Source organism: Podarcis melisellensis (assembly GCF_964234715.1).
Source record: "Podarcis melisellensis genome assembly, chromosome: 4".
Classification (NCBI taxonomy): Eukaryota; Metazoa; Chordata; class Lepidosauria; order Squamata; family Lacertidae; genus Podarcis; species Podarcis melisellensis.
The window spans coordinates 6,383,895-6,408,752 of record NC_138531.1 but is presented as its reverse complement, the minus strand read 5'-3'; the positions used below and the strand labels follow the sequence as shown (position 1 = coordinate 6,408,752).

The following is a 24,858-nucleotide window of genomic DNA, read 5'->3' as shown; positions in this document are numbered from 1 at the left end:
TTCTCCCAAGTTAGAGATAAAGCCATTCACAATATGGGTGAAGCGTCTGTGAAAAGGAGGGCCATTTTTCAATCAACCTGATCAGTAAGTGTTTGGAATTTCAGCAGTAGTATCCATAAAGTTCCTCAACCATTCATATCTCACCTTAGTTTTCACCAATTATTCACCACGGTGGTTAGTATATTTATTTATTTTATTAAATTTATGCGTTGCACTCTCTCTCTTTTACAAACACCTCCCAGAGTGGTTTAGAAAAAGATAAAACAAGAAAATCAAGAAATTGACCTTCCTACTTTAAAACATACGTAAGGTAAATACTATAAATAAAAATACCTCATTTTCTCAGCATTTGGGGTGGAATCTACACACATATAAAAACCATTCTGAAAATGCTTTTTTAAAAAGCCTTTTAAAAAATGCATTGAATTTTCCATAAGGCTCACCATCACCATCTAGTGTCACATTGTATATTGCACTTAAAACAGACTGAAAATGTTTTATTTGCAGCTGTATAGCTGAGTCCTGGGTAGGCTTGTCTAAACAAGAATGTTCCTAGCAGGCAATGAAAGGAGTATGGTGGAGATGCCTTCTTGATCTCAAGACTCAAGGATGCTACCCCACAAATAATTGAGTTCTTACAACTGCAGAATGGATATTATGTGGTACCTGTATTTAAATTCTTTAGCTAAACATCTGTTTTAATCTATTTGTTTTGACCAAGAAGAGTGTAACTCCTTGACCACACTACCTTCTTGTCGGAATGAGAACTGTGCCCATTTTAAATCCCAGCAGCTGTTGCAGAAGTCAGCCTTTCCTATTACTTTAATTCATCTCTGCTAATTATAATCTCCAGCTATTCCTGTGAATGACAAAGTCAAAGGAGAAGAGTAATAATTAGCCAAGGGTTTTTCAGATTAATTTGTAGGAAAGTGAGAAATTAAATATTTTCTCTTCCCAGCAAAGTTCTTTGATCTGTAACAATGCTGACGTCTATGAATCAGCGCTTGGAACAAACATTGCAAGCCATGCAAGTGTAGAATGAATGACACCATTGTGCAAGCCAGCTGCTCCTTCATTCCTCAAAAGAAAAGGGGAAAAAACAGTATTACCTTGTGAATATCACTGTACTACCCCACATACAGTATATATAGGAGAATCTAAATGCTCAGTCTGAGAATTGATGGCATGTGGAGAGGGGGTGGGAGGAGGGATGGTCTCAATGGCAAAGCCCATGCCGGTCCCAGCTTCATTCTCTGGCAGCTCCAGTGATCTTCTTCTGAGATTTTCCTTCAGATATTCCTCTGAGGCACAGAAGGATCACTACTAGTCAGAAAAGACAGTATGGGGGGGAGGGTAGGGCAAGAGGTCTAAATTGCTATAAGGCAGTTTCATCTGTTCCTGTGTGTGGCTTTTGCTCACATGGTCTGGAGGGTGGTCTCTAATATAACAGCTGCATTAAATCAGGGGTCAGCAACCTTTTTCAGCCGTGGGCTGGTCCACCGTCCCTCAGACCATGTGGTGGGCCGGACTATATTTTGAAAAAAATAAATGAATGAATGAATTCCTATGCCCCACAAATAACCCAGAAGTGCATTTTAAATAAAAGGATACATTCTACTCCTGTAAAAACACGCTGACTGTCCGCGGGCCAGATTGAGAAGGTGATTCTGGGAAATGATTTATAATGAACTGAAAAAAGTATTTAAGTATACTTTCCTAAAGAAACCAGAGGCCTTTCTCCTGGGCATGGTCGGCCAATTGGTGCCAAGGAAGGATAGAACCTTTTTTATGTATACCACTGCAGCGGCAAGAATACTCATCGCAAAGCACTGGAAGACACAAGACTTACCCACCCTGGAAGAATGGCAGATGCAAGTTATAGACTACATGGAACTGGCAGAAATGACCGGCAGAATCCGAGATCAAGGAGAAGAGCAGGTGGAAGAGGACTGGAAGAAGTTTAAAGTTTATCTACAAAAACATTGTAAAATTTATGAATGCTAAGGGCACCGTAAATGAAATGAAGGGGTTCTAGTGATTAAGATAAATAAGAGTATAAAGGGAAGGGTAAAGGATGAACTTGAATAATATGATAATTGCTGAACTAATTTTAAAGTGGAATACATGAAAGGAAGGCGGGTGGAAGCAAGGAAAATAAGATCTGGAAGGTTATTAATTTGAAACAGAGTCTTTTTTTAATCTTGAATTTTTTAAATGTTTTTTATTTTTGTTATTCTGTATCTTTGTTTGTATTTTTTGATGTATGTATTTGTTGGTTTTTGTGATTTGAGTTAATTTTATTGCTGTTAATTTTTGTGAAACTTAATAAAATATCATTTAAAAAAAAAGATTGAGAAGGTGATTGGGCCCACAGACCTTAGGTTGCCTACCCCTGCAGTAAATGAACATGTGAAGCAGCTTTAAAACTAGTTGTCTTCAACAGTACTTGCCTGAGGTATAGTGAGGGATGGCAGGTGTTTGAGCAGGGTACCTTCACGGTCCCACACCAGTCACTCACAACTTGCCTCTGAACTCTCTCCCTACTGCTGCCGAGAGGAAAATGTCAGGTGAGTGGACAGGTGGCTGCATCGCTTGCTCCTTCTCCATACCACTTGTTTCTGTTCTGCTTCCGATCCCTTGGGTGGCAATGGAAAAAGGAGTGGTGAAAGAACTGAGGGCTGTAGTAGGGGAAGAGTAGACCCCTGCTGGTGTGTGGACCTTGGCAGGTGCCCCCAGGAATGCTTACACCTGACTCTTCACACATTCATTGGAATTTGTGGACACTGGACTGGGTGAGTGGGATCATGTTTGCTCCATGTGTTGAGCAAATGGCATGAAGAAAACCTGATATACATCATAGCTCAGTTGGAAGAGCATGAAACTCTTAATCTCAAGGTTGTGAGTTTGAGCCCCGTGTTGGGCAAAACATTCCTGCATTGAAAGGGTTTGAACTAAATGATCCTCATGTTGCCTTCCAACTTTACAATTAAATTATTCTATGATTCTACATCCAATTTAATAGTCCTATGGCTTTATCCTGCTTGTCCGGGGTATCAAATTTGTGAAGGGAGACCCTTGTTCACATTGAACAAGCTTAGTTCACATTTCAAGCTATTTCCTGAATGCATGCAGTTTCAGAGCCAAGGCCCATAGGTGAAGCATGATTTTCATGTGAACAGGGTCATTATGGCATTGGTTCGTTTAGCCCATTATTGTCTCCTCTGAGTGGTTGTAGATATCCAAAACCTCACAAGCCTTGTTACCTAAAATCTTGAGCTGGATATGCTACAGCCTGAATATCTAGGATCTTAATGGTGGGAAGCATGTCTTCTACTGATAACCTAAAGGTTCCCAATCATCCCATGGTTCTTATTCTAAACTCATGAGCTGAAACCATTGAAACACATGTTCCAGGTCAACTTTTTGTTTAAAAAAAGAGACATAATTTCTATGCCTCTCTCAATATGGAAGGTATTGCATCATGCATCTCAAGGGTTTTATGTCAAGCGCAACAACCAACTGCATGCTTAATCCACTGTTTTTGGGCCTTTGACTAATCAAGCCTGAGAGAGCAGCAGGTCTCACACCATGGACATCATTTTTGTTGGCAGTTGTAGCAACCAGAGTTACAGCCAGGTCAGCCTCTAGTTATATTAACTCAGAAGCCACCCACTTAATCAATATAGCCATTCAACTATACTTTTTAAAAGGTCATAATTAGATGGTTTGTTGCCAAGACCATTCCCAGGAATTAGAAGTAACAATTAAAACTGTGTGGATGTTTATGCCACTGGTAATAAGAACTACTGATGATATACAGTGGTACCTCGCAAGACGAAATTAATTCGTTCTGCGAGTTTTTTCATCTTGCAAATTTTTCGTCTTGCGAAGCCCGGATTCCCATAGGAATGCACTGAAAATCAAACTTGCAAGACGTTTTCGTCTTGCGAAGCAAGCCCATAGGGAAATTCGTCTTGCGAAGCAACTCAAAAAATGAAAAACTCTTTCGTCTTGCGAGTTTTTCGTCTTACGAGGCATTCGTCTTGCGAGGTACCACTGTAAAGCAATTTTAATGGGACCTCTGTATACTATGAAACTATGCTGGAAGATTATTGTAATGCTCTTCAGGTGTCATGTCTTGATTGTTTTGGATGTGCATTTATGTTCTTTGCACAAGTGTTTCTTACCAGTGAACATGTCAAGAATGAATCCTGAAAGGTATTGTACCATTGAAAATCATCCACTGTGACTTTGAAAAGCTTTGGCATGGCAAAATCACACCTGATATAAGAAAAGAATTGTAAGGAAGTGGCCTATCTATGCAAGTGCCAGAATCACCGGCTGAATTTTGGTTATCTGGGTCCACGTGTGGCTGTGAGGGGCAAAAGGAGGTGCAGGCTGAGCACTGGGGCTTCCTGATGGTAAAGTAAGAGCATAAAGTAGCAGCTGTTTTGATGAGCTGTGGTCTCTTCTAGGTGTTCTGCCCCTCTGCATCTAATAAAAGACTACTTCAAGTTTTTGTATCATCTCAGAAAGGGCACATTTCGAATAGGCTGGCCCACATATTCTGCTAGGAGCCATCCCATGTTGAAAAAACTAGTCATCATAAAACCAAGCATTGTGCTTGCATGTGTTTGTTGTTGGCAACCGCCTTAAGCAATTATAAAATAAAGTGATGCACTTATGTGGGTAAGCCCCTTAGACCAGTATTGAAACAACAGCCCCATACTGTCTCAAACAACATTTAAGTGTGATTCCTCTGTTCTTGCTCAACTTCACTGTGTCATTTGAAGGATAGAGAAATTGGGGGCTCAGTGATGTCATGCAGAGGGAAAAGGGCCCTAGTAAGGCTGCGTTGCATCTGGCTGCTGTGTATTTACCACTAGGCCCACTTTGGGGCTTGATAAATTGTGCAGGAAAGGAAAGTTCACAGCAATGAATGGATTCCAGGGCTAGCACTCCAGTGTGTGTTCAAGTACAATACCTTGTCCCTTGCGAAGAAGAAGAAATAGCGAGGAGAGAGATCAGAGGGGTGATCTGAGGAAGGTAAAATGCATTAATTAGAGAGGTAGGAAGATGTGACATGGTCAGAAAGAAAAGAAAATCCTATCAAATATTGAACTGGTATCTTTCTTTAGGGATTACTGAACCAGCCATTTCCCTATTATCCTCAGCAGTTGTGAGACAACATGTTTGATGTTTTGTGTTTCTCAGTAGGAAGAATACTACCATACAGACTTTTTTCTGATAGAACACAAGAAAAGGATGCCAACCCTCTAGCTGTTCACAGGTTTCCTCCTTGTTTAAGGTATGACAAAAGCGGACAGCCCTCAAGAAGTTAACAGAAATCAAGTTAGAAGCATTAGCCTGCAATGCACTGTGTGAGTCATTGAGACAGCCAACAGGAGCATCTGGGTAGCTGCTGATACTCTTTTTAAAGTCAAGGAGATAGTTATTAATCACTAAATGAGATTATGGGTCTTTTAAAAAGAAAAGCTCTCAAAACAATGAGTGAGATTATTCAAATGAGAAAAGAAAATAGAAGTATTGTGAAAGCCTCTTACCTCTGCCACATCAACTTCACAAACTTGTGCTGTGCCCATAAAGGCTAAATCTATATTCACCTGATGCAGCTGCAAAAGTACTTGGGTTCAGGGGCAACAACTGATGAAAAACAGGATGGAACCTTGATTGCTTCAAAACTGGGAAAAGAGTCCTCCTCTTCTTTTCTGGGTGAGTGTTTGAAAGAGCTATGTCAATAGCAGCAAAATTAGGAACTTTTAGGACAGGCAAATGAAAGAGAACCTTGTCAATGGAGTAATGCCAGAGTAATATTAAGAATCCTTGAACATAAAATAGTTGACTTTTTAACAAACATATATCATTTACCTCTAAAATCGTCCTCCCTGCAAGCAGATTGTAAGATGGCCAATGCAATATGTTGTTGTTGTTGTTTTAAAATGAACCAGGGGAGACCTCTCAGCCTGGCTACTGACCTTAGTACACTGGTATAAATAATTATTAAGGCTACAATAGTTAAATGTATTGAATACTGTAAGACCTTTTGAGAGGTTGCTGCTCAGCAAAACATCTAAGGATATATTTTTAGGGGTTGGGGTAGCTAATAGATTGCCCTGGCAGGTACAATTTGGGACTCTGTGACAGCATTGAGATAACTAGGCAGGATACAGGATTGGCCAAATCTTTATCAACTGCATTAGAAAGTGTGATTGGCATGGCAGTATGGCAGGGATCTCACTCCACATTCCAACCATCCTTAGTTCTCCTTCAGAGTAGAGAAAACCCCACCAGCCACTATGGGAGTCACCTAGTGCTGAACCTTGGCCTCAAAAGTGACAGGAGTGAGAAATTTCAGCTTTGCGTGCGCCCCAAACTGACCTTAGGGCATGCCATGGCCAATCTCTCTCTCTCTCTCTCTCTCTCTCTCTCTCTCTCTCTCTCTCTCTCTCTCTCTCTCTCTCTCTCTCCCCCTCTCCCTCTCCCTCTCCCTCTCCCCCCCCCCCGGCACCTTTATTATGCTGATCCTTCCCAATGCCATTTCCACTAGTATACGTAGGCCTTAAATCCCCAAGGGAAAAGTGCAAAAACCCTAGCCAAGGGGCCAGTTTGAGGGAACAAAATCCTTTTGGGCCCTGTCAACCAGCAACTCAAATAGCCCAGTGGGGCTGTAATGTAACACCAAGGGTGGGCAAAAATGGCCCTTTAAGATCTCACCCTTCATTCTCCTTATGAGATCCTGCAAGACCTTGAGAAAGGTCATGGGCCTTCCTGACTGCAATTTCGGGCCCTTGCCACCGGCCAAAATCACCCTGCACACACAGGTGCCCAGAGCAAAGCTTATACTGCTTTGATTTGATCCTCTAGCTAGACCTAAGGACAGGCTGCAGATAGAGGATTCCAGCATGGTTCAGCTACCATATGAGGCCTGACAGCTATTTGTTTTGTATTTAATTTATTAAAGTATTTATATTCCACTTTTCAGGACAAGTGTCCTCACAAGGTGACATACAAAGCCAGTCTCAAAACATATACAAACAGAGAAACAATAATTTGCTATGGCACATCAGAGAATGTAATGGATCACCGTTGTTGTGCAACTGTTGTGATGCATCTCTCAAGACACAGCAATGGTAGGGCAGTGGGACCTCCCAAACGCAGAGGTCCAGTAAGGCTGAGTGGACCAGGAGCATCAGAAGAGGGCCAAGAATCTTTACTGTTCTTCTCTTGTCCTTCAACCCTGCAGAATACAAGTGATATTTAAACTATGGAACACAGTCACTTTTGCATGGTGGGTGAATAAACAGATTATACTGCATTCCATAAAAGCAAAATAATATCTTCTTGGATTCTGAACAGAAGGAAGGTTTAAACTTTGATGCAAAGGGTTGCATAATGATGACCTGTGTGCATGTATGCTGCATAAATAATATAGTAATAAGGTAGCATGTCCTGAAGTTTGTAAAGCAAGCCCACAAAAAACACAGGACATTTTTAGTAATTTAAAGACATGCATAAGCTGTTTGACTAATTTCATTCAAACATATTTTGAGATGTGTTAAGAGCACTCTCATTTCCACTTTGTATTTTCTGAAAAATGTTAACAATCTCCCAAGGAACATATAAACCACAGAATTGAATTCTAATGTCCCTGAGCCATGCTCCCCACTGCCCCAAGACAAGGCAAAACCCTATTTTAGGTCTGGCAGCATATCTGCCACTATCATTATTCCTAATTATTCTTGACATTTTGTCCATTATACCGTCAAGTTCCTCGGAGGATAGAAATAATCATCCAAAAGTGGAGCCTGGTTAATTATCTACATTGTCTGTGAAAGCCGGTGGTGTAATGGCTGAAACATCAATTACTGCAATTGGTGGTGTGTACTGACAGAAGAAATAGATCTTTGAAATCACCCCTACCACCGAATCATGGACATTTCTATCCTCACTCCTTCCTTGCCAACTTTGTGTCAGTGAACCTCATTTGTTAGCAGTAGAAAATGATAAGGGATGTTTAAAAAGGCAGTACTTGTGTGAAATACAAGATGAATGCCTCTAGGGCAATACATATAAGCGTGCCCTTCGCAGGGCATCCAAATATTTATATATTGCAACAAGCTAGCAGCTATTTTTATGGTAGCAAGAAGCAGTAAAGGAAAATATATTTGTGGGATATGATTTGGGAAAGAGGTATACGCGCTGAGATTTTTTTGAAAAAGCATTCACTGTGATTGTTAGCATAGTTATATTTTATGTCTCTAGTAGCTATTGTAATACAGTATGCATATGCAAAAGGGTGGTGTCTATTAGTATACATTTTTTTGCTCTAAGACGCACCAGGCCATAAGCCGCACCTAGCTTTTAGAGAAGGAAAACAAGAAAAAAAAAATATTCTGAATCAAATGTTGTTGAAGAGGCCAAAGCAACGCAAAGCCTCTTCAGCGCAGTGGGAGGAACGCTCCTGCTGCGCTAAAGAGGCTTCGCGGGGCTACCCTGAAGCCAGAACAGCAAGAGGGATTGCTGCGCGGCAATCCCTCTTGCTGTTCTGGCTTCAGTGAAAGCAACGGGCTGCCCTTCATCTCTTCCCCACCTCCTGGAAAAGCAAGCAAGAGCCGCACATAGGCTCTTCTCTGCACTCACTTTAAAGAGCCGAGCCTGTGGAGGGAGCCAAGGAGGGAGAAGGGCAGCCCGTCAGTCCCTTCTCCCTCCTCAGGGAAAAGCCCCTCTTTAAAGGGAGCGCTGAGCAGAACCTCCCGCCTGCATTCGCCCCATAAGACGCACACACATTTCCCCTTCCTTTTTAGGAGGGAAAAAGTGCGTCTTATAAAGCGAAAAATACGGTATGTGTGTGGGCATGGTGCCATCATTGTGATGAGGCCCGTGATATAACATGCAGAAAGCCCTTGGAAAAGGTAGCGTTTATTTGCCTTACTGGGAGCGTGGGACGCCACCTTCACTTTCAGGTGGTCAGAGAAGACCCATCCTGTAAAGACCACAAATTCCAACTATATTACCACCATTTTCAGGAAGTTCTGATCACCAAGTGTTTTTTTCTTAGAGGGCCAACAAGGCCTGTTTTTTTAACAGTGACTAGTCAATTTCCATCCCATTATAAGAGCCTTGTAACATTTAGAATTGTGTTGCTTGTTTTCCTCTCCCTTCTGAATCCCCTTCTCCTTGTGTCCTTTCGATTTATGAGCCTGCAGGCAGGGACTCTGCTACTTTCAGGTGCCGCACAGTGCTGTCCTTTCACCGGCAATGAGGTATGATTCAAATTCCATCCTTCCCTTGACTTCAGACCCCAAAATGTCTTGAGGCAGTTTACCCATTCAGCTGCAAGCCATCAAATGTTGCATATTTAAAAAAGGTAAAGGAACCCCTGACTTTTAGGTCCAGTCGCAGATGACTCTGGGGTTGCGGCACTCATCTCGCTTTATTGGCCGAGGGAGCCGGCGTACAGCTTCCGGGTCATGTGGCCAGCAGGACTAAGCCGCTTTTGGCAAACCAGAGCAGTGCACGGAAACGCCGTTTACCTTCCCGCCGGAGTGGTACCTATTTATCTACTTGCACTTGTGCTTTAAACAATGATAAATTATGTGATGGACATGCATATGAGAAACAGAGTCCAACCTAGCAAACACATATCTTCCTTTGCATTGTTTCCCGTATAGATTGTTCTAAAAAGCCTTAGGACATTTCAGAAGACAAACACCTTGAATAGTTTTAAGCTGAGTCTAGTTCTCACCAAGATAGTAAAGACGTGTTGGGGCTGTACCATTTCAGTCTGTAGTTTGGGCTCCTCTATTCCGAATAAATTCACTGCACATTAAAAAATAAAAACATAACCCTAACATGACAGGTCAATTGCGAACCCTTGTTTGTTTGTTTTTAGCCTTCTTTCGGCACTATTACAAGAAGAAGAAACATGGGTAGAGTGATATACATGTTGCTTCCCCAGGGATGCATGACTTTCACCAGCTTCTTCCATGATTACAGTGAATCTCTGTAGTGAGGAAGATCCAGGCAGAAGTTCACAATAATCGTATACGGAGCCACTGGGCTGCAGGGTGGGGCAACATGGGTAGCCCCCTCCTACACCCCAGTCTTCCTGTGTTCCTTCTTCTGGTGATAATGCCTGAAGAAGGCTTGTGTGTAGCTGGTTAGTTTGTTTAGAATATTCTTTACCTTCAATCTGAAGTTTTACAGTCTAATACACAGTTCTATCACTTCAGTGAGAACTAACCCTTGGTATATATGAAATCTTCAATGGCATAGATCATATTAGTGTTTTCAGTCCACCACACACAACAGCATAAACAGCCATAAAAGGATATAGAGAGAGCTGAAACACACTCATTATTATTGAAAGCCAATTCAGCAGTGTAAGTCCATGGGGTCATAAAAGTTGCACAATGCATCTTGTATATCAAGGTAGGAGGGTACAGAAAAGAAAGTGAGAAAAAAGAATGGGTCTGCAGCAATATAAGAAATATAAAAAATGAACAGAAGAAACAAAAGCTGGTGCTTCCTACATTGAAAATGAGTAGAAGAGTATTCCGTAATTCGGACATTTAGGATAGTGTCCTGTAATTATAATTCTGAGCAACAGTGGCAACTGTTCCACACAGCTGTAGCTTAAAGAGAAGCTCAGCATATTGAAAGGAGAGTTTCTTCCCTCCCGTCTAGGGACATGGAACCCCACCATACCTGGTCTGTATGTCAGGGCTAATAGATGAAACAATCACTGTGCAAGCGGTTTTCAAATCATCTCCACATACCAATTGCAAGAATGCCATATCTATAGAATGCAATCACAAGTAATGTTGGTTTGATGTTCGTAGGAGTGTGTGCAGCTCCCCACCCCCTCAGAATTTTGCCTGTGTTACTGGATTTCCCTTAATTTCCCAGGGAAAGTTCTACACATATTCTGCTAGCACAGACGCCTCCAAATTTACTTCCAATAGCATTAAGTAATATGACTGGATAGCGTAAGAGTATGTGACCTTCCCTGGGTAAATGTTGCTAATTTTCTTCAATGACATCTGGCTTCCCTCAAAATCCCTACAAATGTTTCAGTTTAGCAAAACTTTCTCAATATACATAGAGTTTTGCTTCAGGCAAAAATCTTTAAACATAGAAGCACTTTCCTGGATTACTACCACAAAGAAAACAAACACTTGTGGTTTGTATTAAGCAGTGTTTCAACACACACACACACACACACACACACACACATTATTAAAGGAATTAATAGAAGTGAATCAACACACATGGCCATCTAAAGAATGTGTTTGTCTGGAGACTATTAAGTCCAGAATCTAAAATTACCTGACTAAAAGGTTTAGTGCTACGAATTGGTTGGAAGTAAACATTAAAGACTTTTGTTTTTTCAATTTTTTTAAAAAAATTGCTAAAGAGCTACCTTTATTTCTTTTTTAACATCCATAAATGTTTTAATCTGGTATCGAGAAAATGTATTCCCTTTGCAGATTTACTAGTTTAAAAAATAGAGTTGTAGAGTGTGTTGCACTGAGTGAATAATTAATTTGATCTGAAGCTGCTTTGTTATTGCCTCTTACATATTAATAGTTTACCTTTGATGGTGAGGATGACAAGACTGTGTGGTACCATCCTGCAGACTTTGCTACTGACAGGTGAGTACTCTGTTCTGCTGCAAGACACATATCCTTTGTAGTCTGAGCTTTCTGTTTGTAGTTGTCAACTAAATCCAGTGTTTGTTTGCCACAAATAATTTGATAGATTCCACATCTGTGGAAATGGGGGGGGGACTTGTATCTGAGGGGGGAAACCACATAACGTGTTTACTATTTCTGTTTGAACTTAATTAGAGTATACTATATTTTGTGAGGGATCATGTTATGCCACAGAGTAAAATGAATAATAATGAAAAGAGAAGGGTTTGGGATGCATACAATTTGTCTGGCAAAAGCAACAAATGTATAAATTGTGCGTATTTATTGTAGGAAGAGGTGTCCAATGGGAAGATGTGGTTGAGCTGAAACTATTCAGAGGGTTGTGGTGGTTACTCTGCGAACATCATTGGCAGTGTTGAAATTGTGAAGTTGCAGAATTGCTTGATTGTCTCTTAATTTCACTCATAACTGACTTCCCTTACTAGAATTAATACTATTACATAGTGAAATCTTATTAGCTATGTAGCATTATGACATCATCCTGCTTACCAAATGGCCTGAAATTGGCTAGGGTTGCTTATACAGTCACTGGAATGGGGAAAGTATGAGGGAAGAAAGAGCTGCCTGGGGAAACAGTGATGCTACACAGGATAGCAAAAGGTAAAGGTTTTGCTAGCTGATGACACTCACCCAGTGAGCATTGGTGGGCTTTGATGGGTGGCACCTACTAGTTGGTAGACACCTCAACTAGGGCTGAAGAAGAAAGAAATCTGTGGTTTTTAACTGGCTGACAGAAAGGTGATATATGTATATGTGTGCTTGTGTGTATATATACACTCCAGTAATATACTAAGGATGCTTTGCTAACTAGCACTGTCTGTCTGGGGGCTGGTTGCCAAAAGTTAATCTTGTGAATGTATAAATGAGAGGTGACAGACCCTCATAAATTTCTAGTGCTTTCTCCTCACAATGGATCTGTTGTTGTAATAGCTTGTCCCATACCAGCGGGGACAATGAAATAATGTGTATGTGTGTAATATAATATGATATCGTTGCACGCCATCCCAATCTCTGAGTGGCACAAGATTCCTGGGGTTCCAGGTGCTCACCCAGGGTTCACGTTTCCTTTTGGAATGAGGCACAATGGAAACCATGGTGTCTTTATCATATATGGTTTATTTACACACATATAAAACCTGAACCTATGATTGAGGGGTTCACAGCATCAACACCCCCAAAGGGTCTTGTTTCTCCCATAGCCGCAGCCTTGGATTCAAACAGAAATCTATCATTGCTCCCAAACGGTGCTCTGACTCTCTCCCCAGCTTGTTGCTTTACTTCTATGTCACATCACTGACACTTTCAACTCTAAACTCAGGCTTTGTCCTTCTATCTCTGAGCTTCAGAGGCACCAGCTTCTCAAGATGATCGAGGGGGCTTGACACAACATCCTGACATCATGCACGTGACATCGCGAGGAGCCAGGGGGCAGAATCAAATGCTCTCTGAACATTGAGGGGGCCTGGCCCCCTTAAAAAAACCATAATGGGGGAGCAAAGTGTCTCAGCCTTGAGGAGCTGGTGCCTGTGCTGAGCTCTAACTATCTGCTGAGCTGAGGAAGGGGCTCCACCCATTTGCAGTCTCACACAGAGTCCCTTTCCTCTGCTTCCCTAATGGCCCATCACCCAGGCTATCACCTCAACACAGGAAGCTAGCCTGGGTTATATTTTAACACTTGGTGGACCAAAAGGATAGAAGGATACTGCCTACAGGCTACTTCCTCCCCCCCCCCAAAAAAAATTCATAACAATATAAATATAAATCATTTGTTTAAAGCAGAGATATATCACTAATGCTATTTGGCAATGAAATATAACGTGTGTTTCAGTTATTTACTACGAAGTAGTTTTTGAAGAAAATGTCCTCTAGCAGAGTGATGTTCTAGGCAAATGAATTAGAATTGCATTTGTCATCAGGTACATCTAAAGGTCAACCTGACTTCGGCAACAGTATTCTCAGCTTTTGACAGAACTTGATCAATCTTGTCCAGAGTCAATTAGCATCATGTTATGTGCTGGCTTGGCTCTTCTTATCAATGCATTTATCAAAAAGCATTGCAGATGTTTTTCTCTCCTCTCCTTTTTCCATGGGAGCATTTTGGGAACTCCAAATACCCTACATTATAAATTTGAAAATAGGTAACATAAAGCCTAGGGCCCAATAATGTCACATTTGGCTCCTAGCATGCTCTGATAACGGAAGAAAACAAGTCATTGGGAGCACATGTGTTCAATCTCTAGCACCTCCAGTTAAAATACTCCACAAATAAAAATTACAGTGGTACCTCAGGTTACATACGCTTCAGGTTACAGACTCCGCTAACCCAGAAATAGTGCTTCAGGTTAAGAACTTTGCTTCAGGTTGAGAACAGAAATTGTGTTCCGGCGGCGCGGCAGCAGCGGGAGGCCCCAGTAGCTAAAGTGGTGCTTCAGGTTAAGAACAGTTTCAGGTTAAGTACGGACCTCCAGAACGAATTAAGTACTTAACCCGAGGTACCACTGTATTGTGCTAGATAGATCCATTATTCAAATCAGTATAAGGCAATTTCACATAGTCATACATCACAGACTTAAAAACTAACACAATGGTCTTGGATTGCTTCGGGGATACAGTGCTGGGGGAGGGTTTATTTATTTATTTATTTATTTATTTATTTATTAGATTTCTTTCCCTCACTTGTCTCCAAGAGAACGTGGTTCTCTTCCTCATAACAACCCTGTGAGGTGTGTTAGGCTAAGAGATGGTGACTGGCCCAAGGTCACCCAGTGAGCTATGGCTGAGTACGAATTCGAACCCTGCTCTCCCAGGTCCTAGTCCAACGCTATAACCATTACACCACACTGGCTCCCCTGATTTATATTCACACACACAATAACTATATTGCCTGACTTTCTTCCTTTCTGAATCTGCCAGCAGCTTTGGTGCCCGTGTGAATTTAAATCGGAGACATGCCATTGGTGGGTTAAGCCTCCCTCCTTCTTTCCTGCTGCTTCTGTTGAATCCTGGAACCAAGGCTTGAGTTTGGGGCAAGTACTCTTTGGTGAGAAAGCCCCAGCAGAGATTTAACATCGCAAAACATGCAGCCAAGAAAAACATGGAAATATGGGCTGTAAAACCTTTAAAATGGGCTCTTCAGATGAGTTCCAAAATGTCCACTTCCCTAGCACAGCGATAGACCACACATTTGGTAAGTCATAGACATTTCTTGGCTACTAAAAATAAAACTTTCTAAACAATTGATAGAGAAAAAAGCTAGTTTCAGACTTCATTGCGGTCTGAAACAAAAGAGGCTGGTTAGTCATGCTCAGAACTCCTCACATACAAAAGTCTGTATGCAGAGGTTTGGTGGCCCATTTCCTCTCAAGTAAGGAAGTGACAACATAGGCTATGCTTGGCAGGACAGCTTACTCTATGGTTTTAACCCCTTCATGCACTAATTAGATTTAAACATACTAAAGTTATATGAGGCTGGAACCCTACAATCTAATTCACACACAATTCAGGGCTGCTTTTATGCCTTGAAAAAAAAGTCAGGAACTCTAATCAGTTTTTAGGTCCCATCCAGTTTGGCTCCAGCTCCCAGAAGCATTTTAACCCCTATATTTGCAATGTGCACAATGATGGAGATATTGCTATGCATTAAGGGGGATGTCTTGGCTACAGTGCCATGTTGCTATTGAATCTGGAGCAGGGAAAGAAGGGAAGGGGTATCTTTAAAGCCTTTGTGATGTCTTGGACTTGTGTCATTGGAATCAGTGGGCAGAGCCAGCAATCCTGGTCTTTCAGCAAGGATGGCAGGAATATTAAAAAACCTGATGTTTTGTTTTAAAGAAGCACAGGGCCAAACCCTCCTGAAAGTAGGGAGTCTTTTCAGCCTCTTTCACAGCAGTCTGTGACAAAATCTTAACACTTAGCATTAAGTGTTGTTTCCATCTTGTAGAAGGATACTGACTGGCTACTGGGCTGCTGTTTGCAGCTGTACAGCTGTTTGAAGCAACAGCAAAAGTGTTCTGTTTTTGTTTTGAGTTCCTTAAAAAAAGCAAGTGTGCTTTCTGTCTCCTTTTCTCATAATGGTAACCTCTGTCCTCTGAATTTTTTAGTTTTGCCTACCCATCCAGTTACAGTGGTACCTCGGGTTAAGTACTTAATTCGTTCCAGAGGTCCGTTCTTAACCTGAAACTGTTCTTAACCTGAAGCACCACTTTAGCTAATGGGGCCTCCTGCTGCCGCCGCGCCGCTGGAGCACGATTTCTGTTCTCATCCTGAAGCAAAGTTCTTAACCTGAAGCACTATTTCCGGGTTAGCGGAGTCTGTAACCTGAAGTGTATGTAACCTGAAGCGTATGTAACCCGAGGTACCACTGTATTTGCATTGCCTTTTTGCTGCTGCCTCCCTTCCACTGCCCAAATGCCACTTGTGCTTCAGCCTGGCTGCAGTTTCACAGTTGGCATATGAGGGGTCTATAGTGCAGGTTGGTGGTCTCCTGCTGCAGCTGTAGGGGCGAAAGGTCATGTTTAAGAATGGAAGGCCACCCATGATTTTTTTTTTAACTCAGCCAGGCATATGTTTCAATTGTGTCTGAGAGGTTTAATTGGTGGCGGACCTCCAAAATTCACTTTGGACCTTCTACTTGAGGCAAAAGTTCAGTGACAACTTTGGAACAACGAGAGATTGAGAAGTTTATCATTTTTGGGATTTCTATAATGAAATGAAAAAGGTATTTAAATATACCTTTCTGAAGAAACCAGAGGCCTTTCTCCTGGGCATGGTCGGCCAATTGGTGCCAAAGAAGGACAGAACTTTCTTTATGTATGCTACAACAGCAGCAAGAATCCTCATCGCAAAGTATTGGAAGACGCAAGATCTACCCACCTTGGAAGAATGGCAGATGAAAGTGATAGACTATATGGAACTAGCAGAAATGACTGGCAGAATCCGAGACCAGGGAGAAGAGTCGGTGGAAGAAGATTGGAAGAAATTTAAAGTTTATTTACAGAAACATTGTAAAATTAAGGAATGTTAGAAGGATGTTGGAATGAATTTATGTGATTTTAGCAGAAATGTTACAAAGGTTTAGGGAAAAAAACAGACTGTTAATTGGTGAAAGGAGGGAAAGTAAAGCTACATTAATATTAAGATAAATTTCAGGACAAAAATTGGAAAAGATGGGAAGGATTTGCTGAAATAGCTAACCTAACTAGAATACAAAAAAGGGAGGTGTGAGGAGGTCAAGGAAACAAGCAAATGAAAGACAAGTTATGGGAAGGTTTGATTTGTTTTTTTTTAAATTGTTCCTATTTTTCTGTTTTTTTATTGTGATGTGTTGTCTTGTTTTTGTTTAATTTGGTGTTTTTTCTTTTTTCTTTTTGAAACCTTAAAACTTCAATAAATATTACTTTTTTAAAAAAGAAGTTTATCAGTTTTTTTCTCATGTTTCCAAACTTCAGTTTAGTTCACACTAGTTTATGATTTATTTCATTTTTTAAAAAAGATTAAATAACAACCCCCCCAAAAATCTACAGGATATTCTGTACCTTGCATTGTAAAAACAAAAGGGGGGGTAAGAATACAGAAGTAAAGTTCTATTAGTAACATCTCCCATCATCTCATTTGAGTTAAGTATTTGCCTTTCTTAATAAAATAATCCTTAAGATGAAATTGGTTATGGAGTTGAAAAAAAATCAGAATGATTCTTGGAGATAACTGAGTAATTTGTGAGTTTTGGGCAGGTTTCTGAATTTCATTATCATTTGGCTGCTCAGCTCAAAATTATAATGAAATCGCATCAGTGACCATGGAATAATTGCTTTGATGTAAATTTATTTTTTATATTAAAAAGCAAAGGGAATAAGCTGCGATATGATGGACAACATGTCTGGATTTCCACTAAAAACCACCATCCCACCATTGATGCTGTGTGATGTTTAATTTGGGCAGAATCCAGCCAAAATTAAACTATTTTAATTGTCTTGGATTTCAATGGGGGGAAGCTAAACACATGCTTAACTCTCTTTAAAATCAGTGGGTCTTTAAAAATATTGGATTTTGGCTAGATTATGCTTTTTATGAATTAAATATGTTAACCTTTCCCCATTAAACTCAACATAATTTAGATAGGGAAAAAATTTAAATCTGAAGAAAAAACACATGCAAAACAAACCACAGGCAGCCCAATTAAGTGTCTTTCTCCAGATCATAATGCCACAGTTACTAATTAAAAATGTGGAAGGCTTTTTTTAAAAAACAAAACAAAACAAAGGAAGACCAAGGGAGCAATCCTACGCATAAGAGGCCAGAATGAATTAAACTGGCATAAAATTACACAGATCTAAATTCTGTTCAGCAGCGGTGCTACTGCTAGCTGAGCCAGCTTAGGTCTAACAGAGGGCAGGGGAGCCTTTAAAAGAGTGTTTCGTGATGCATCTGACAAGCCATTTTTGGCGAAAACAGAATATTGGAGTAGAGGGACATTTTGTGTGAGCCATCAGGACTCTCTCTCTCTCTCTCTCTCTCTCTCTCTCTCTCTCTCTCTCTCTCTCTCTCTCTCCCTTATGAGTTGACCTAAGTCTCAAAACACCACAGATCTCTGAGCCTTTGAATAACAGTCGTGGAGAAGAATGAAATCGTACAGTGGTACCTCAGGTTACATACGCTTCAGGTTACATACGCTTCAGGTTACATACGCTTCAGGTTACAGACTCCACTAACCCAGAAATAGTGCTTCAGGTTAAGAACTTTGCTTCAGGATGAGAACAGAAATCGTGCTCCGGCGGTGCGGCGGCAGTGGGAGACCCCATTAGCTAAAGTGGTGCTTCAGGTTAAGAACAGTTTCAGGTTAAGTATGGACCCCCGGAACGAATTAAGTACTTAACCCGAGGTACCACTGTATTTGGTCTTAAATGAACTTCAGCTGATTCTGGACCAGTCAAAGGTCCTCACGTTCTGGCTGATGTAGAATAAACAGGGTGTTTCAGATATTTTGCAAACTTTTTGCTCTTCTTGCTCCATGCTATCTTGCTCATCTATCCAATGTGAACAGGTTCCTGCACTGGATATGAACCCAGGTTTTCATATTCTAAGCCCAATACTCTACGTTCCACACTGACGTGCTGCTATATCACTCTGGTGTATATGAGAACACCAGTAGAATTTTGTGCTGACTGCCATGTCTGCTCATGCACGTTCTCCATGTAGCCAACAGTTTGGCCACCAAGTTAGTGCCTTTCCCTACTTCATGATATTTGCTTTTAAAATGACATTTACTTTTAAAGTGACACTTTCCCCCACCTTTGAGTGGCATTTTGATGGCACGCTCTGCAAATGTTTGGCAAAGATTTGTTGAACTGATTAAAAAGAAAAGTCAGTACAATGTGGATGTTGATTTTTCTAGTTGCTGTGTTGGTTTTTTAGAACGGCTGACATTGTTTAATGGAAAATATAGAGCATTGTATCTTTTTGGCAGCAGTAGCAATCCCCCCCCCCCCGCCACCCACACAGATACTGCATGCATGTGCCGACTTCATTAAATTGCTTCTGCACACCTCTGGTGAAGGAGGCTGTGTGTCAACTCTGACAAGCCACAGAACCACTGCAAGCAATGAAGCCATTAAAGGTGCTAATACATCCATCACAGATTCAAAAATTCCACTTTGTGTCTTATACAAACCCTCCTTGTCTTTTCACCCTGGAGACATCAAGTCACAGAAACAAGTCCCTAGGCATTCCCGACCATTAGTTATCATTATTTTCTGTGTACTCTCAGCTCCATTCATCATGCTGGCACTGCTTTTGCAAATGGCAGCTACTGAAGTTAATGGACCACATGTTTCGTAACCGTGCTGCCTTTCTATCAGGGGGAAGACAACAGATGTAACATTTCCAGGATGGCAGAGGTGGCTCATTAGAGCTCTTGCTTCTCTCCAAACATGCATAATTTCATATCCTGGAGCAGCCTTGGTTGGGGGAATGCCCTATTTTTCAGGTTTCAGCCTGGTTCAGTTGAACAATAGTAAATCCAGCTGAAATGCTGTGACATCACAAAAACATATCTCCACCAACTGCAATATTTTAAAAAAAGAAATTGAACTTTTTGTGAAATGTAGGTTACGTAAGGTGTGCAAGTGTGTCCATGGCACATGCTACTTAGGCAACTAGCTGCCAAGATGAACAAAAGGTGCAACAAACTGGGCTTTTTTGGCATGGAAGACAATGCACCAGTCCAGCAATTTGATAGGCACACCTCGACACAAGTTCCAAAGCTGGTTTCACACAGTACATGAAGAAACTGCTGGGTCTTTTTCTTATAAAGAATGCTTGATGTCATTCTGAGTTGTTGTTATTGTTGTTGTTGTTGAAAAAATAATAATATTGGTTGGTTTATAGCAGGCTTCCTCAACCTCGGCCCTCCAGATCTTTTTGGCCTACAACTCCCATGACTCCTAGCTAGCAGGACCAGTGGTCAGGGATGATGGGAATTGTAGTCTCAAAACATCTGGAGGGCTGAGGTTGAGGAAGCCTGGTTTATAGTTTATATAAAAGAGTTAATAGCATGGAAGCTGGATCTAGCTAGTCCCTCCAGCACACATTCTGTCTCATTCACACATCACTAGCATTGCTTACAAAGTGTAAATATAACACACATAAGTCACACTGTTAAGAAAGAAAAATGGCTTCAGATCCAGAGCCTACACAACTGCCTCAAGCCATGTTGGGTGGGGTGAGAGAGAAAGAGAGAGGGGGGCGCTTGGGAGTTTGACTGGAAACATCACAAGGAGAATTTTCTCTCGACTATCTGTTAGTGCCAACCCTGCCCTCTACTGACTGGAGGCATGCAAGATTGCTGAAACCCAACAATGTTTTCCTCATTTTATAGTTGATGTGCTTTAAATGTATGGTGCAGATGTGGTGAGTGTCTGGCACAAAAGCACCCAATGACTTTCATGGATGAATGGGGAGTGGCATGAGTGCTTGGTAGGCGTAGGGTCATGTGTTTGTGTGTGTGGACATATTGGCAATAGGAATATTCTTTAATATGGTTTCTATGGTAATTTGCCTTAGGAGGGGAAAGTTTGCATTAAACCAGCCTTCCCTAACCTGGTGGCTTCCTGAGGTTTCGTACTTAATTCCCATTGGATCCAGTCAGCATGGCCAAGGGGTGATGGGAGCACCAAACTGGAGGAGTGTTGCACTAGATTAAAGTGTGTCAGGGTGGAACACACCAGATTTTGTTGGACTCTAGCCCTTATCAGCCCCAGCCAGTGTGGAATAATGGGAGTTGTTGTTTAGCACTACCAGAAAGGCATGATGTTGATGACCCCTGCACTAGGTTATCCTTCTATGTCTCTAGCTTTACCTGTGAGATAAGCCCAAACCTATTTGACCATAATCAAACTGCGTTAGCAAACTGTAATGACATAACAGCTGCTAATACACCAGATCTCATTATATATTATTAGTCTTGCACTGGAGGTTTGATAGAGTATTAATGGCACTCAAGTTTTTTATTGCTGCACAATGGAATATTTGAGCATACTGGATAGCAATATGATGCCTAACTGGATGCAGATAGCAGCTATGTCACAGACATCTCCAAACTATTGGCCTCAACACATTTTTTCCTAAATAATGCCTAGCATCAGGGGTCACTGATAGGAAAATATTAACAGTTAACTAAATAACTTGCACAACTCCTAAAATTTTTATAGCTCCTGGTATCCAACTGTCAAATTGAACTTGGTTTCAAACTGGAGCAGTTCTGAATATAGTAAGAAAGAAGCACTGGAAGCAGAAGATATATTATTAAAGATCTCTGGAGATAATTGTGACCAGCACACATGGTGACATCTGTGATCATACACAAGTTCCTCATTAGGGTACCCTAGCATGCCAAGACAGTTCTTTTTCTCACTGGTGAAAACACTATTGGAATTCATTGCCTATTTCTAGAGATCAATCAGATTTTTTATTTTATTTTATTTTTTAAAAAATCTTCCCTGTAGATGTTGCTGCATGGAGGAAGTAAAATCTCATCTGGTGGGGCAGGCACTGCTTCCAGGTGGGGATTTATATGAATGTGATGGCAGGAAAATGTGCTAACATGCACATGCAAATTTTGCTCATGCAGATGAAGGCACATCAAATAGAGGATTTTCCAGAATCTGAATCAGCCAATCCATTTTATGCAAATAAAATTGATTAATGTAGCAAGGAGTGAGGGAGGAGTGAGCAAGATGGATTAATACCTGAGGGTGGTTTCATCCTATTTCTCTTCCGAAACACACTTCATATGTATTCCTCTCAAAAGAAAAAATATATATACTCTCAGTTGTTGGACAAAAATGAAAAATCTCAATGAAACTGACATGTGCTGGAATCAGGACTTTTTTAGGGGCCCCAAGGGGCAATTTTTCCAGGGCCTCACACATGAAGGGCCCATCAACACTGGCAATGCTGCACTGTTGCCAAATTGTACAAGCCACAGGCAGTAAGGAACTGCCATCTCCACTCGCTGCTGCTCTCAGCAGTTGGCTTAGACCACCAGGCCTAATGCACATTGGGCAAGAGCAGCAAGACTATATGCTATGGTGGCCCCCATGAGGCTACCTATTTAAGTGAGAGTAACAAGAAGACAGAAGATTTCAGCTAGCTCCCCAGAGGCTGCAGTCCCATCCTGTAAAGTCAACTTATGGGTCATTTCCAGGAAGGTCAGATCACCAGGCTGTTTCTCAGGGTCAGACAAAACTTGCTTTTTAAACTCTGAACTGCCCATTTCTATTCAAGCTAGACGTTATAAGAAGATTGCAACAGTAATAATAAAAAATAATAATAAACCTTTATTGTCATTACACCACCTGTGTGCAGTGAAATTAAACAAGCCACCCCCCATACATTCAGTCTTGTTCATGCTCTGTGTGCTTGTCTGAAGTCAATTACACCACTATTTTTTTTTCCATTCAGCAGCCCAACAGCCCATGGATAAAAACTGTTGGTGCGGCTGACTATACTTCTGTATCTCCTGCCCGAAGGTAGGAGATTAAAGAAGTGCTGGCCAGGGTGTGAGTCATCCCTAAGAATTTTCCTCACTCTCCTGAGGCAGCAGTCTCCTGTGATGTCATCTAGCAAACTCCGGGGACAGCTCATGATGTCATGTGCTGTATTCACCACCCTCTGTAGGGACTTCCTGTCCGTGGCTGTCAAACCAGCGTACCACACTCTAATACAGTATGAAAGGACACTTTCTATTGTGGCCTGGTAGAAGGAGATAATCAATTTTTGTATGACATTGTTCTTTCTCAAGACCCTGAGGAAATGGAGTCTCTGTTGGGCCTTCCTAACCACTTGGGTTGTATTGAATTTCTAAGTGAGGTCTTCACTAAGGTAAACTCCCAGGAATTTAAAGGAAGAGACTGTCTCCATACAGCCCCCCGATATACAACGGGGCTAGTTCCCCTCTATTCCTCTGAATGTCCAACACCATCTCCTTTGCCTTGCTGATATTGCAATAATTTGATGCCTGGATAGCTATAGCTTTACCATAGTTGTCGATGCACTGGTAACTTCCAAGTTGGATTACTACAGTGTGATCTATGTAGGGCTACCCTTGTGACTGATCCAGAGGCTGCAGCTTATGCAGAATGCAGTGGTTTGTTGGGGAAAACGACTGCCAGAATATTGCACCTTGTCTGTGGGATTTGCATTAGCTATCAATCTGTTATCAGGCCAGGTTCAAGCTTTTGGTGCTAACATGCAAGTTCCTATATAGCTCAGGTTATCTGAGAGACTACCTTATCCCACAGTTACCTGGTAGGTAACTGTGTTCTGCAGGAGGGTTTCTCCTTGAATTACCTAAAATATCAAAAGCCCTCTCAACATTACATACCTTGAAGCAGGGCTTTCTGTTTGTGGCTGCCCCTGTTTTGTGGGAAAATATCCCTGATGAGATTCAGCAGGTGGCCAATATTTGTACTTCCCAAAAACATTTTTGTTACAACAAGCTTTTCCAGCTGGATGAAAAGATTTCAGCCTTAGGTGTTCATTGTCTATTGGTTTTAAACCTAACTTTGGTGTTTTTTTTTTGTTTTGCTTTTAAAACTATTTTAATTGCTTTTATGGTGTGCTTGAGACTCTTGTGAAAGGTGATACATAAATTAAAAATAATAGCAGCAGCTGCAACAACAACAACACCACCACATGGTATATACTTAGGTCTGCAATACCCCATCTCTCCCATTATGAGAGGGGAAGGTATACTATATATGGGCGCAGAACTGCTGTACTCATGTTTTTAGTGCAGTCTTGAAATGCTAAACTACAAAAATCCAGTAGTAGCCATTGGAACAGAATTATATAATCGTCCTTGCAGATAGTGTAGACAGTAGAGATGGGCTCAATATGTCAATGAAATAGTCATTCAAATACGTCCATATATTATATTTGAATGGTAGGGGGAAAACACATTCACTGCCCCCGCTCTGCAGAAATATTATAATCAGTTTTAGCCTTTCCTGGTTACTTTTCATTCAGATTTTGACCCAATGGCCTTATTTCCTCCCTCAGGAAGGCGCACAGATCTGTGCCCATCAGGCCATCTAATTATGTTGCTTTCTTCAGCTTCAGAAAGAATCTATGGCATATGCAAGATCTAAGGACTATTAGACCTTGTCGGCCTGACCAAAGTTGGCAGCACGCTGTGTGCCATGCTAGATATATTTCAGTGATCAGAACTCAAACCTCTAATATAGTTTAAATTCATTTTGAATATTTGATCTTTCATTTGACCTAAATAAAAGATGAACATGGAGATTTAAGCAGGCCAACAACTTGTTTTTCTCTTTCCTGATTAAAAAACCCAATCCTCCTGTCAGACTGGGAATATCCCCTAACTCACCCAGTTTAGGATATTCCACCGTTCTTCAGCGGGGTTTCTTTTCCTTTCAGCAAAGTTAGCGGCTCACGTATATGTCAAACAAATCTTCAATAATAAAGAAAACTGTAACACAATAACACACTGTCTGAGAGAAGCTGAAACAACATCGTGAGGCAAGAGTGACAGTTGGCTTCTCTAACTGAACTGAACTGAACACACACTGAAGGGAGGGGCCAATTCCTGAGCAGAATGCACAAG

General features: G+C 41.2%; 2 long non-coding RNA genes across 4 annotated transcripts in view; one reads left to right on the top strand and one right to left on the bottom strand.

The window, feature by feature from the left end:
• The window catches only part of LOC309367766, a 37,972-nt gene that overhangs the window by 8,093 nt on the left and 5,021 nt on the right, over positions 1–24,858 (top strand). Inside the window, exon 2 of one of the 2 annotated variants that reach the window (XR_014167337.1) lies at positions 11,611–11,675. This is a non-coding gene — a long non-coding RNA (uncharacterized lncRNA). Of the gene's footprint in view, positions 1–10,720; positions 11,676–24,858 lie in introns of those variants that run through there. The other variant, XR_014167338.1, reaches the window with a different exon arrangement.
• Positions 628–5,688, bottom strand: LOC309367759. Of its 2 annotated transcripts, none has more exons than XR_014167328.1 (3): positions 5,565–5,688; positions 4,985–5,037; positions 628–1,323 (listed from the first exon to the last, which is right to left on the bottom strand). It is a non-coding gene; the product is annotated as an uncharacterized lncRNA (long non-coding RNA). The 2 variants fall into 2 exon arrangements; XR_014167329.1 differs by having other exon boundaries at positions 629–1,320.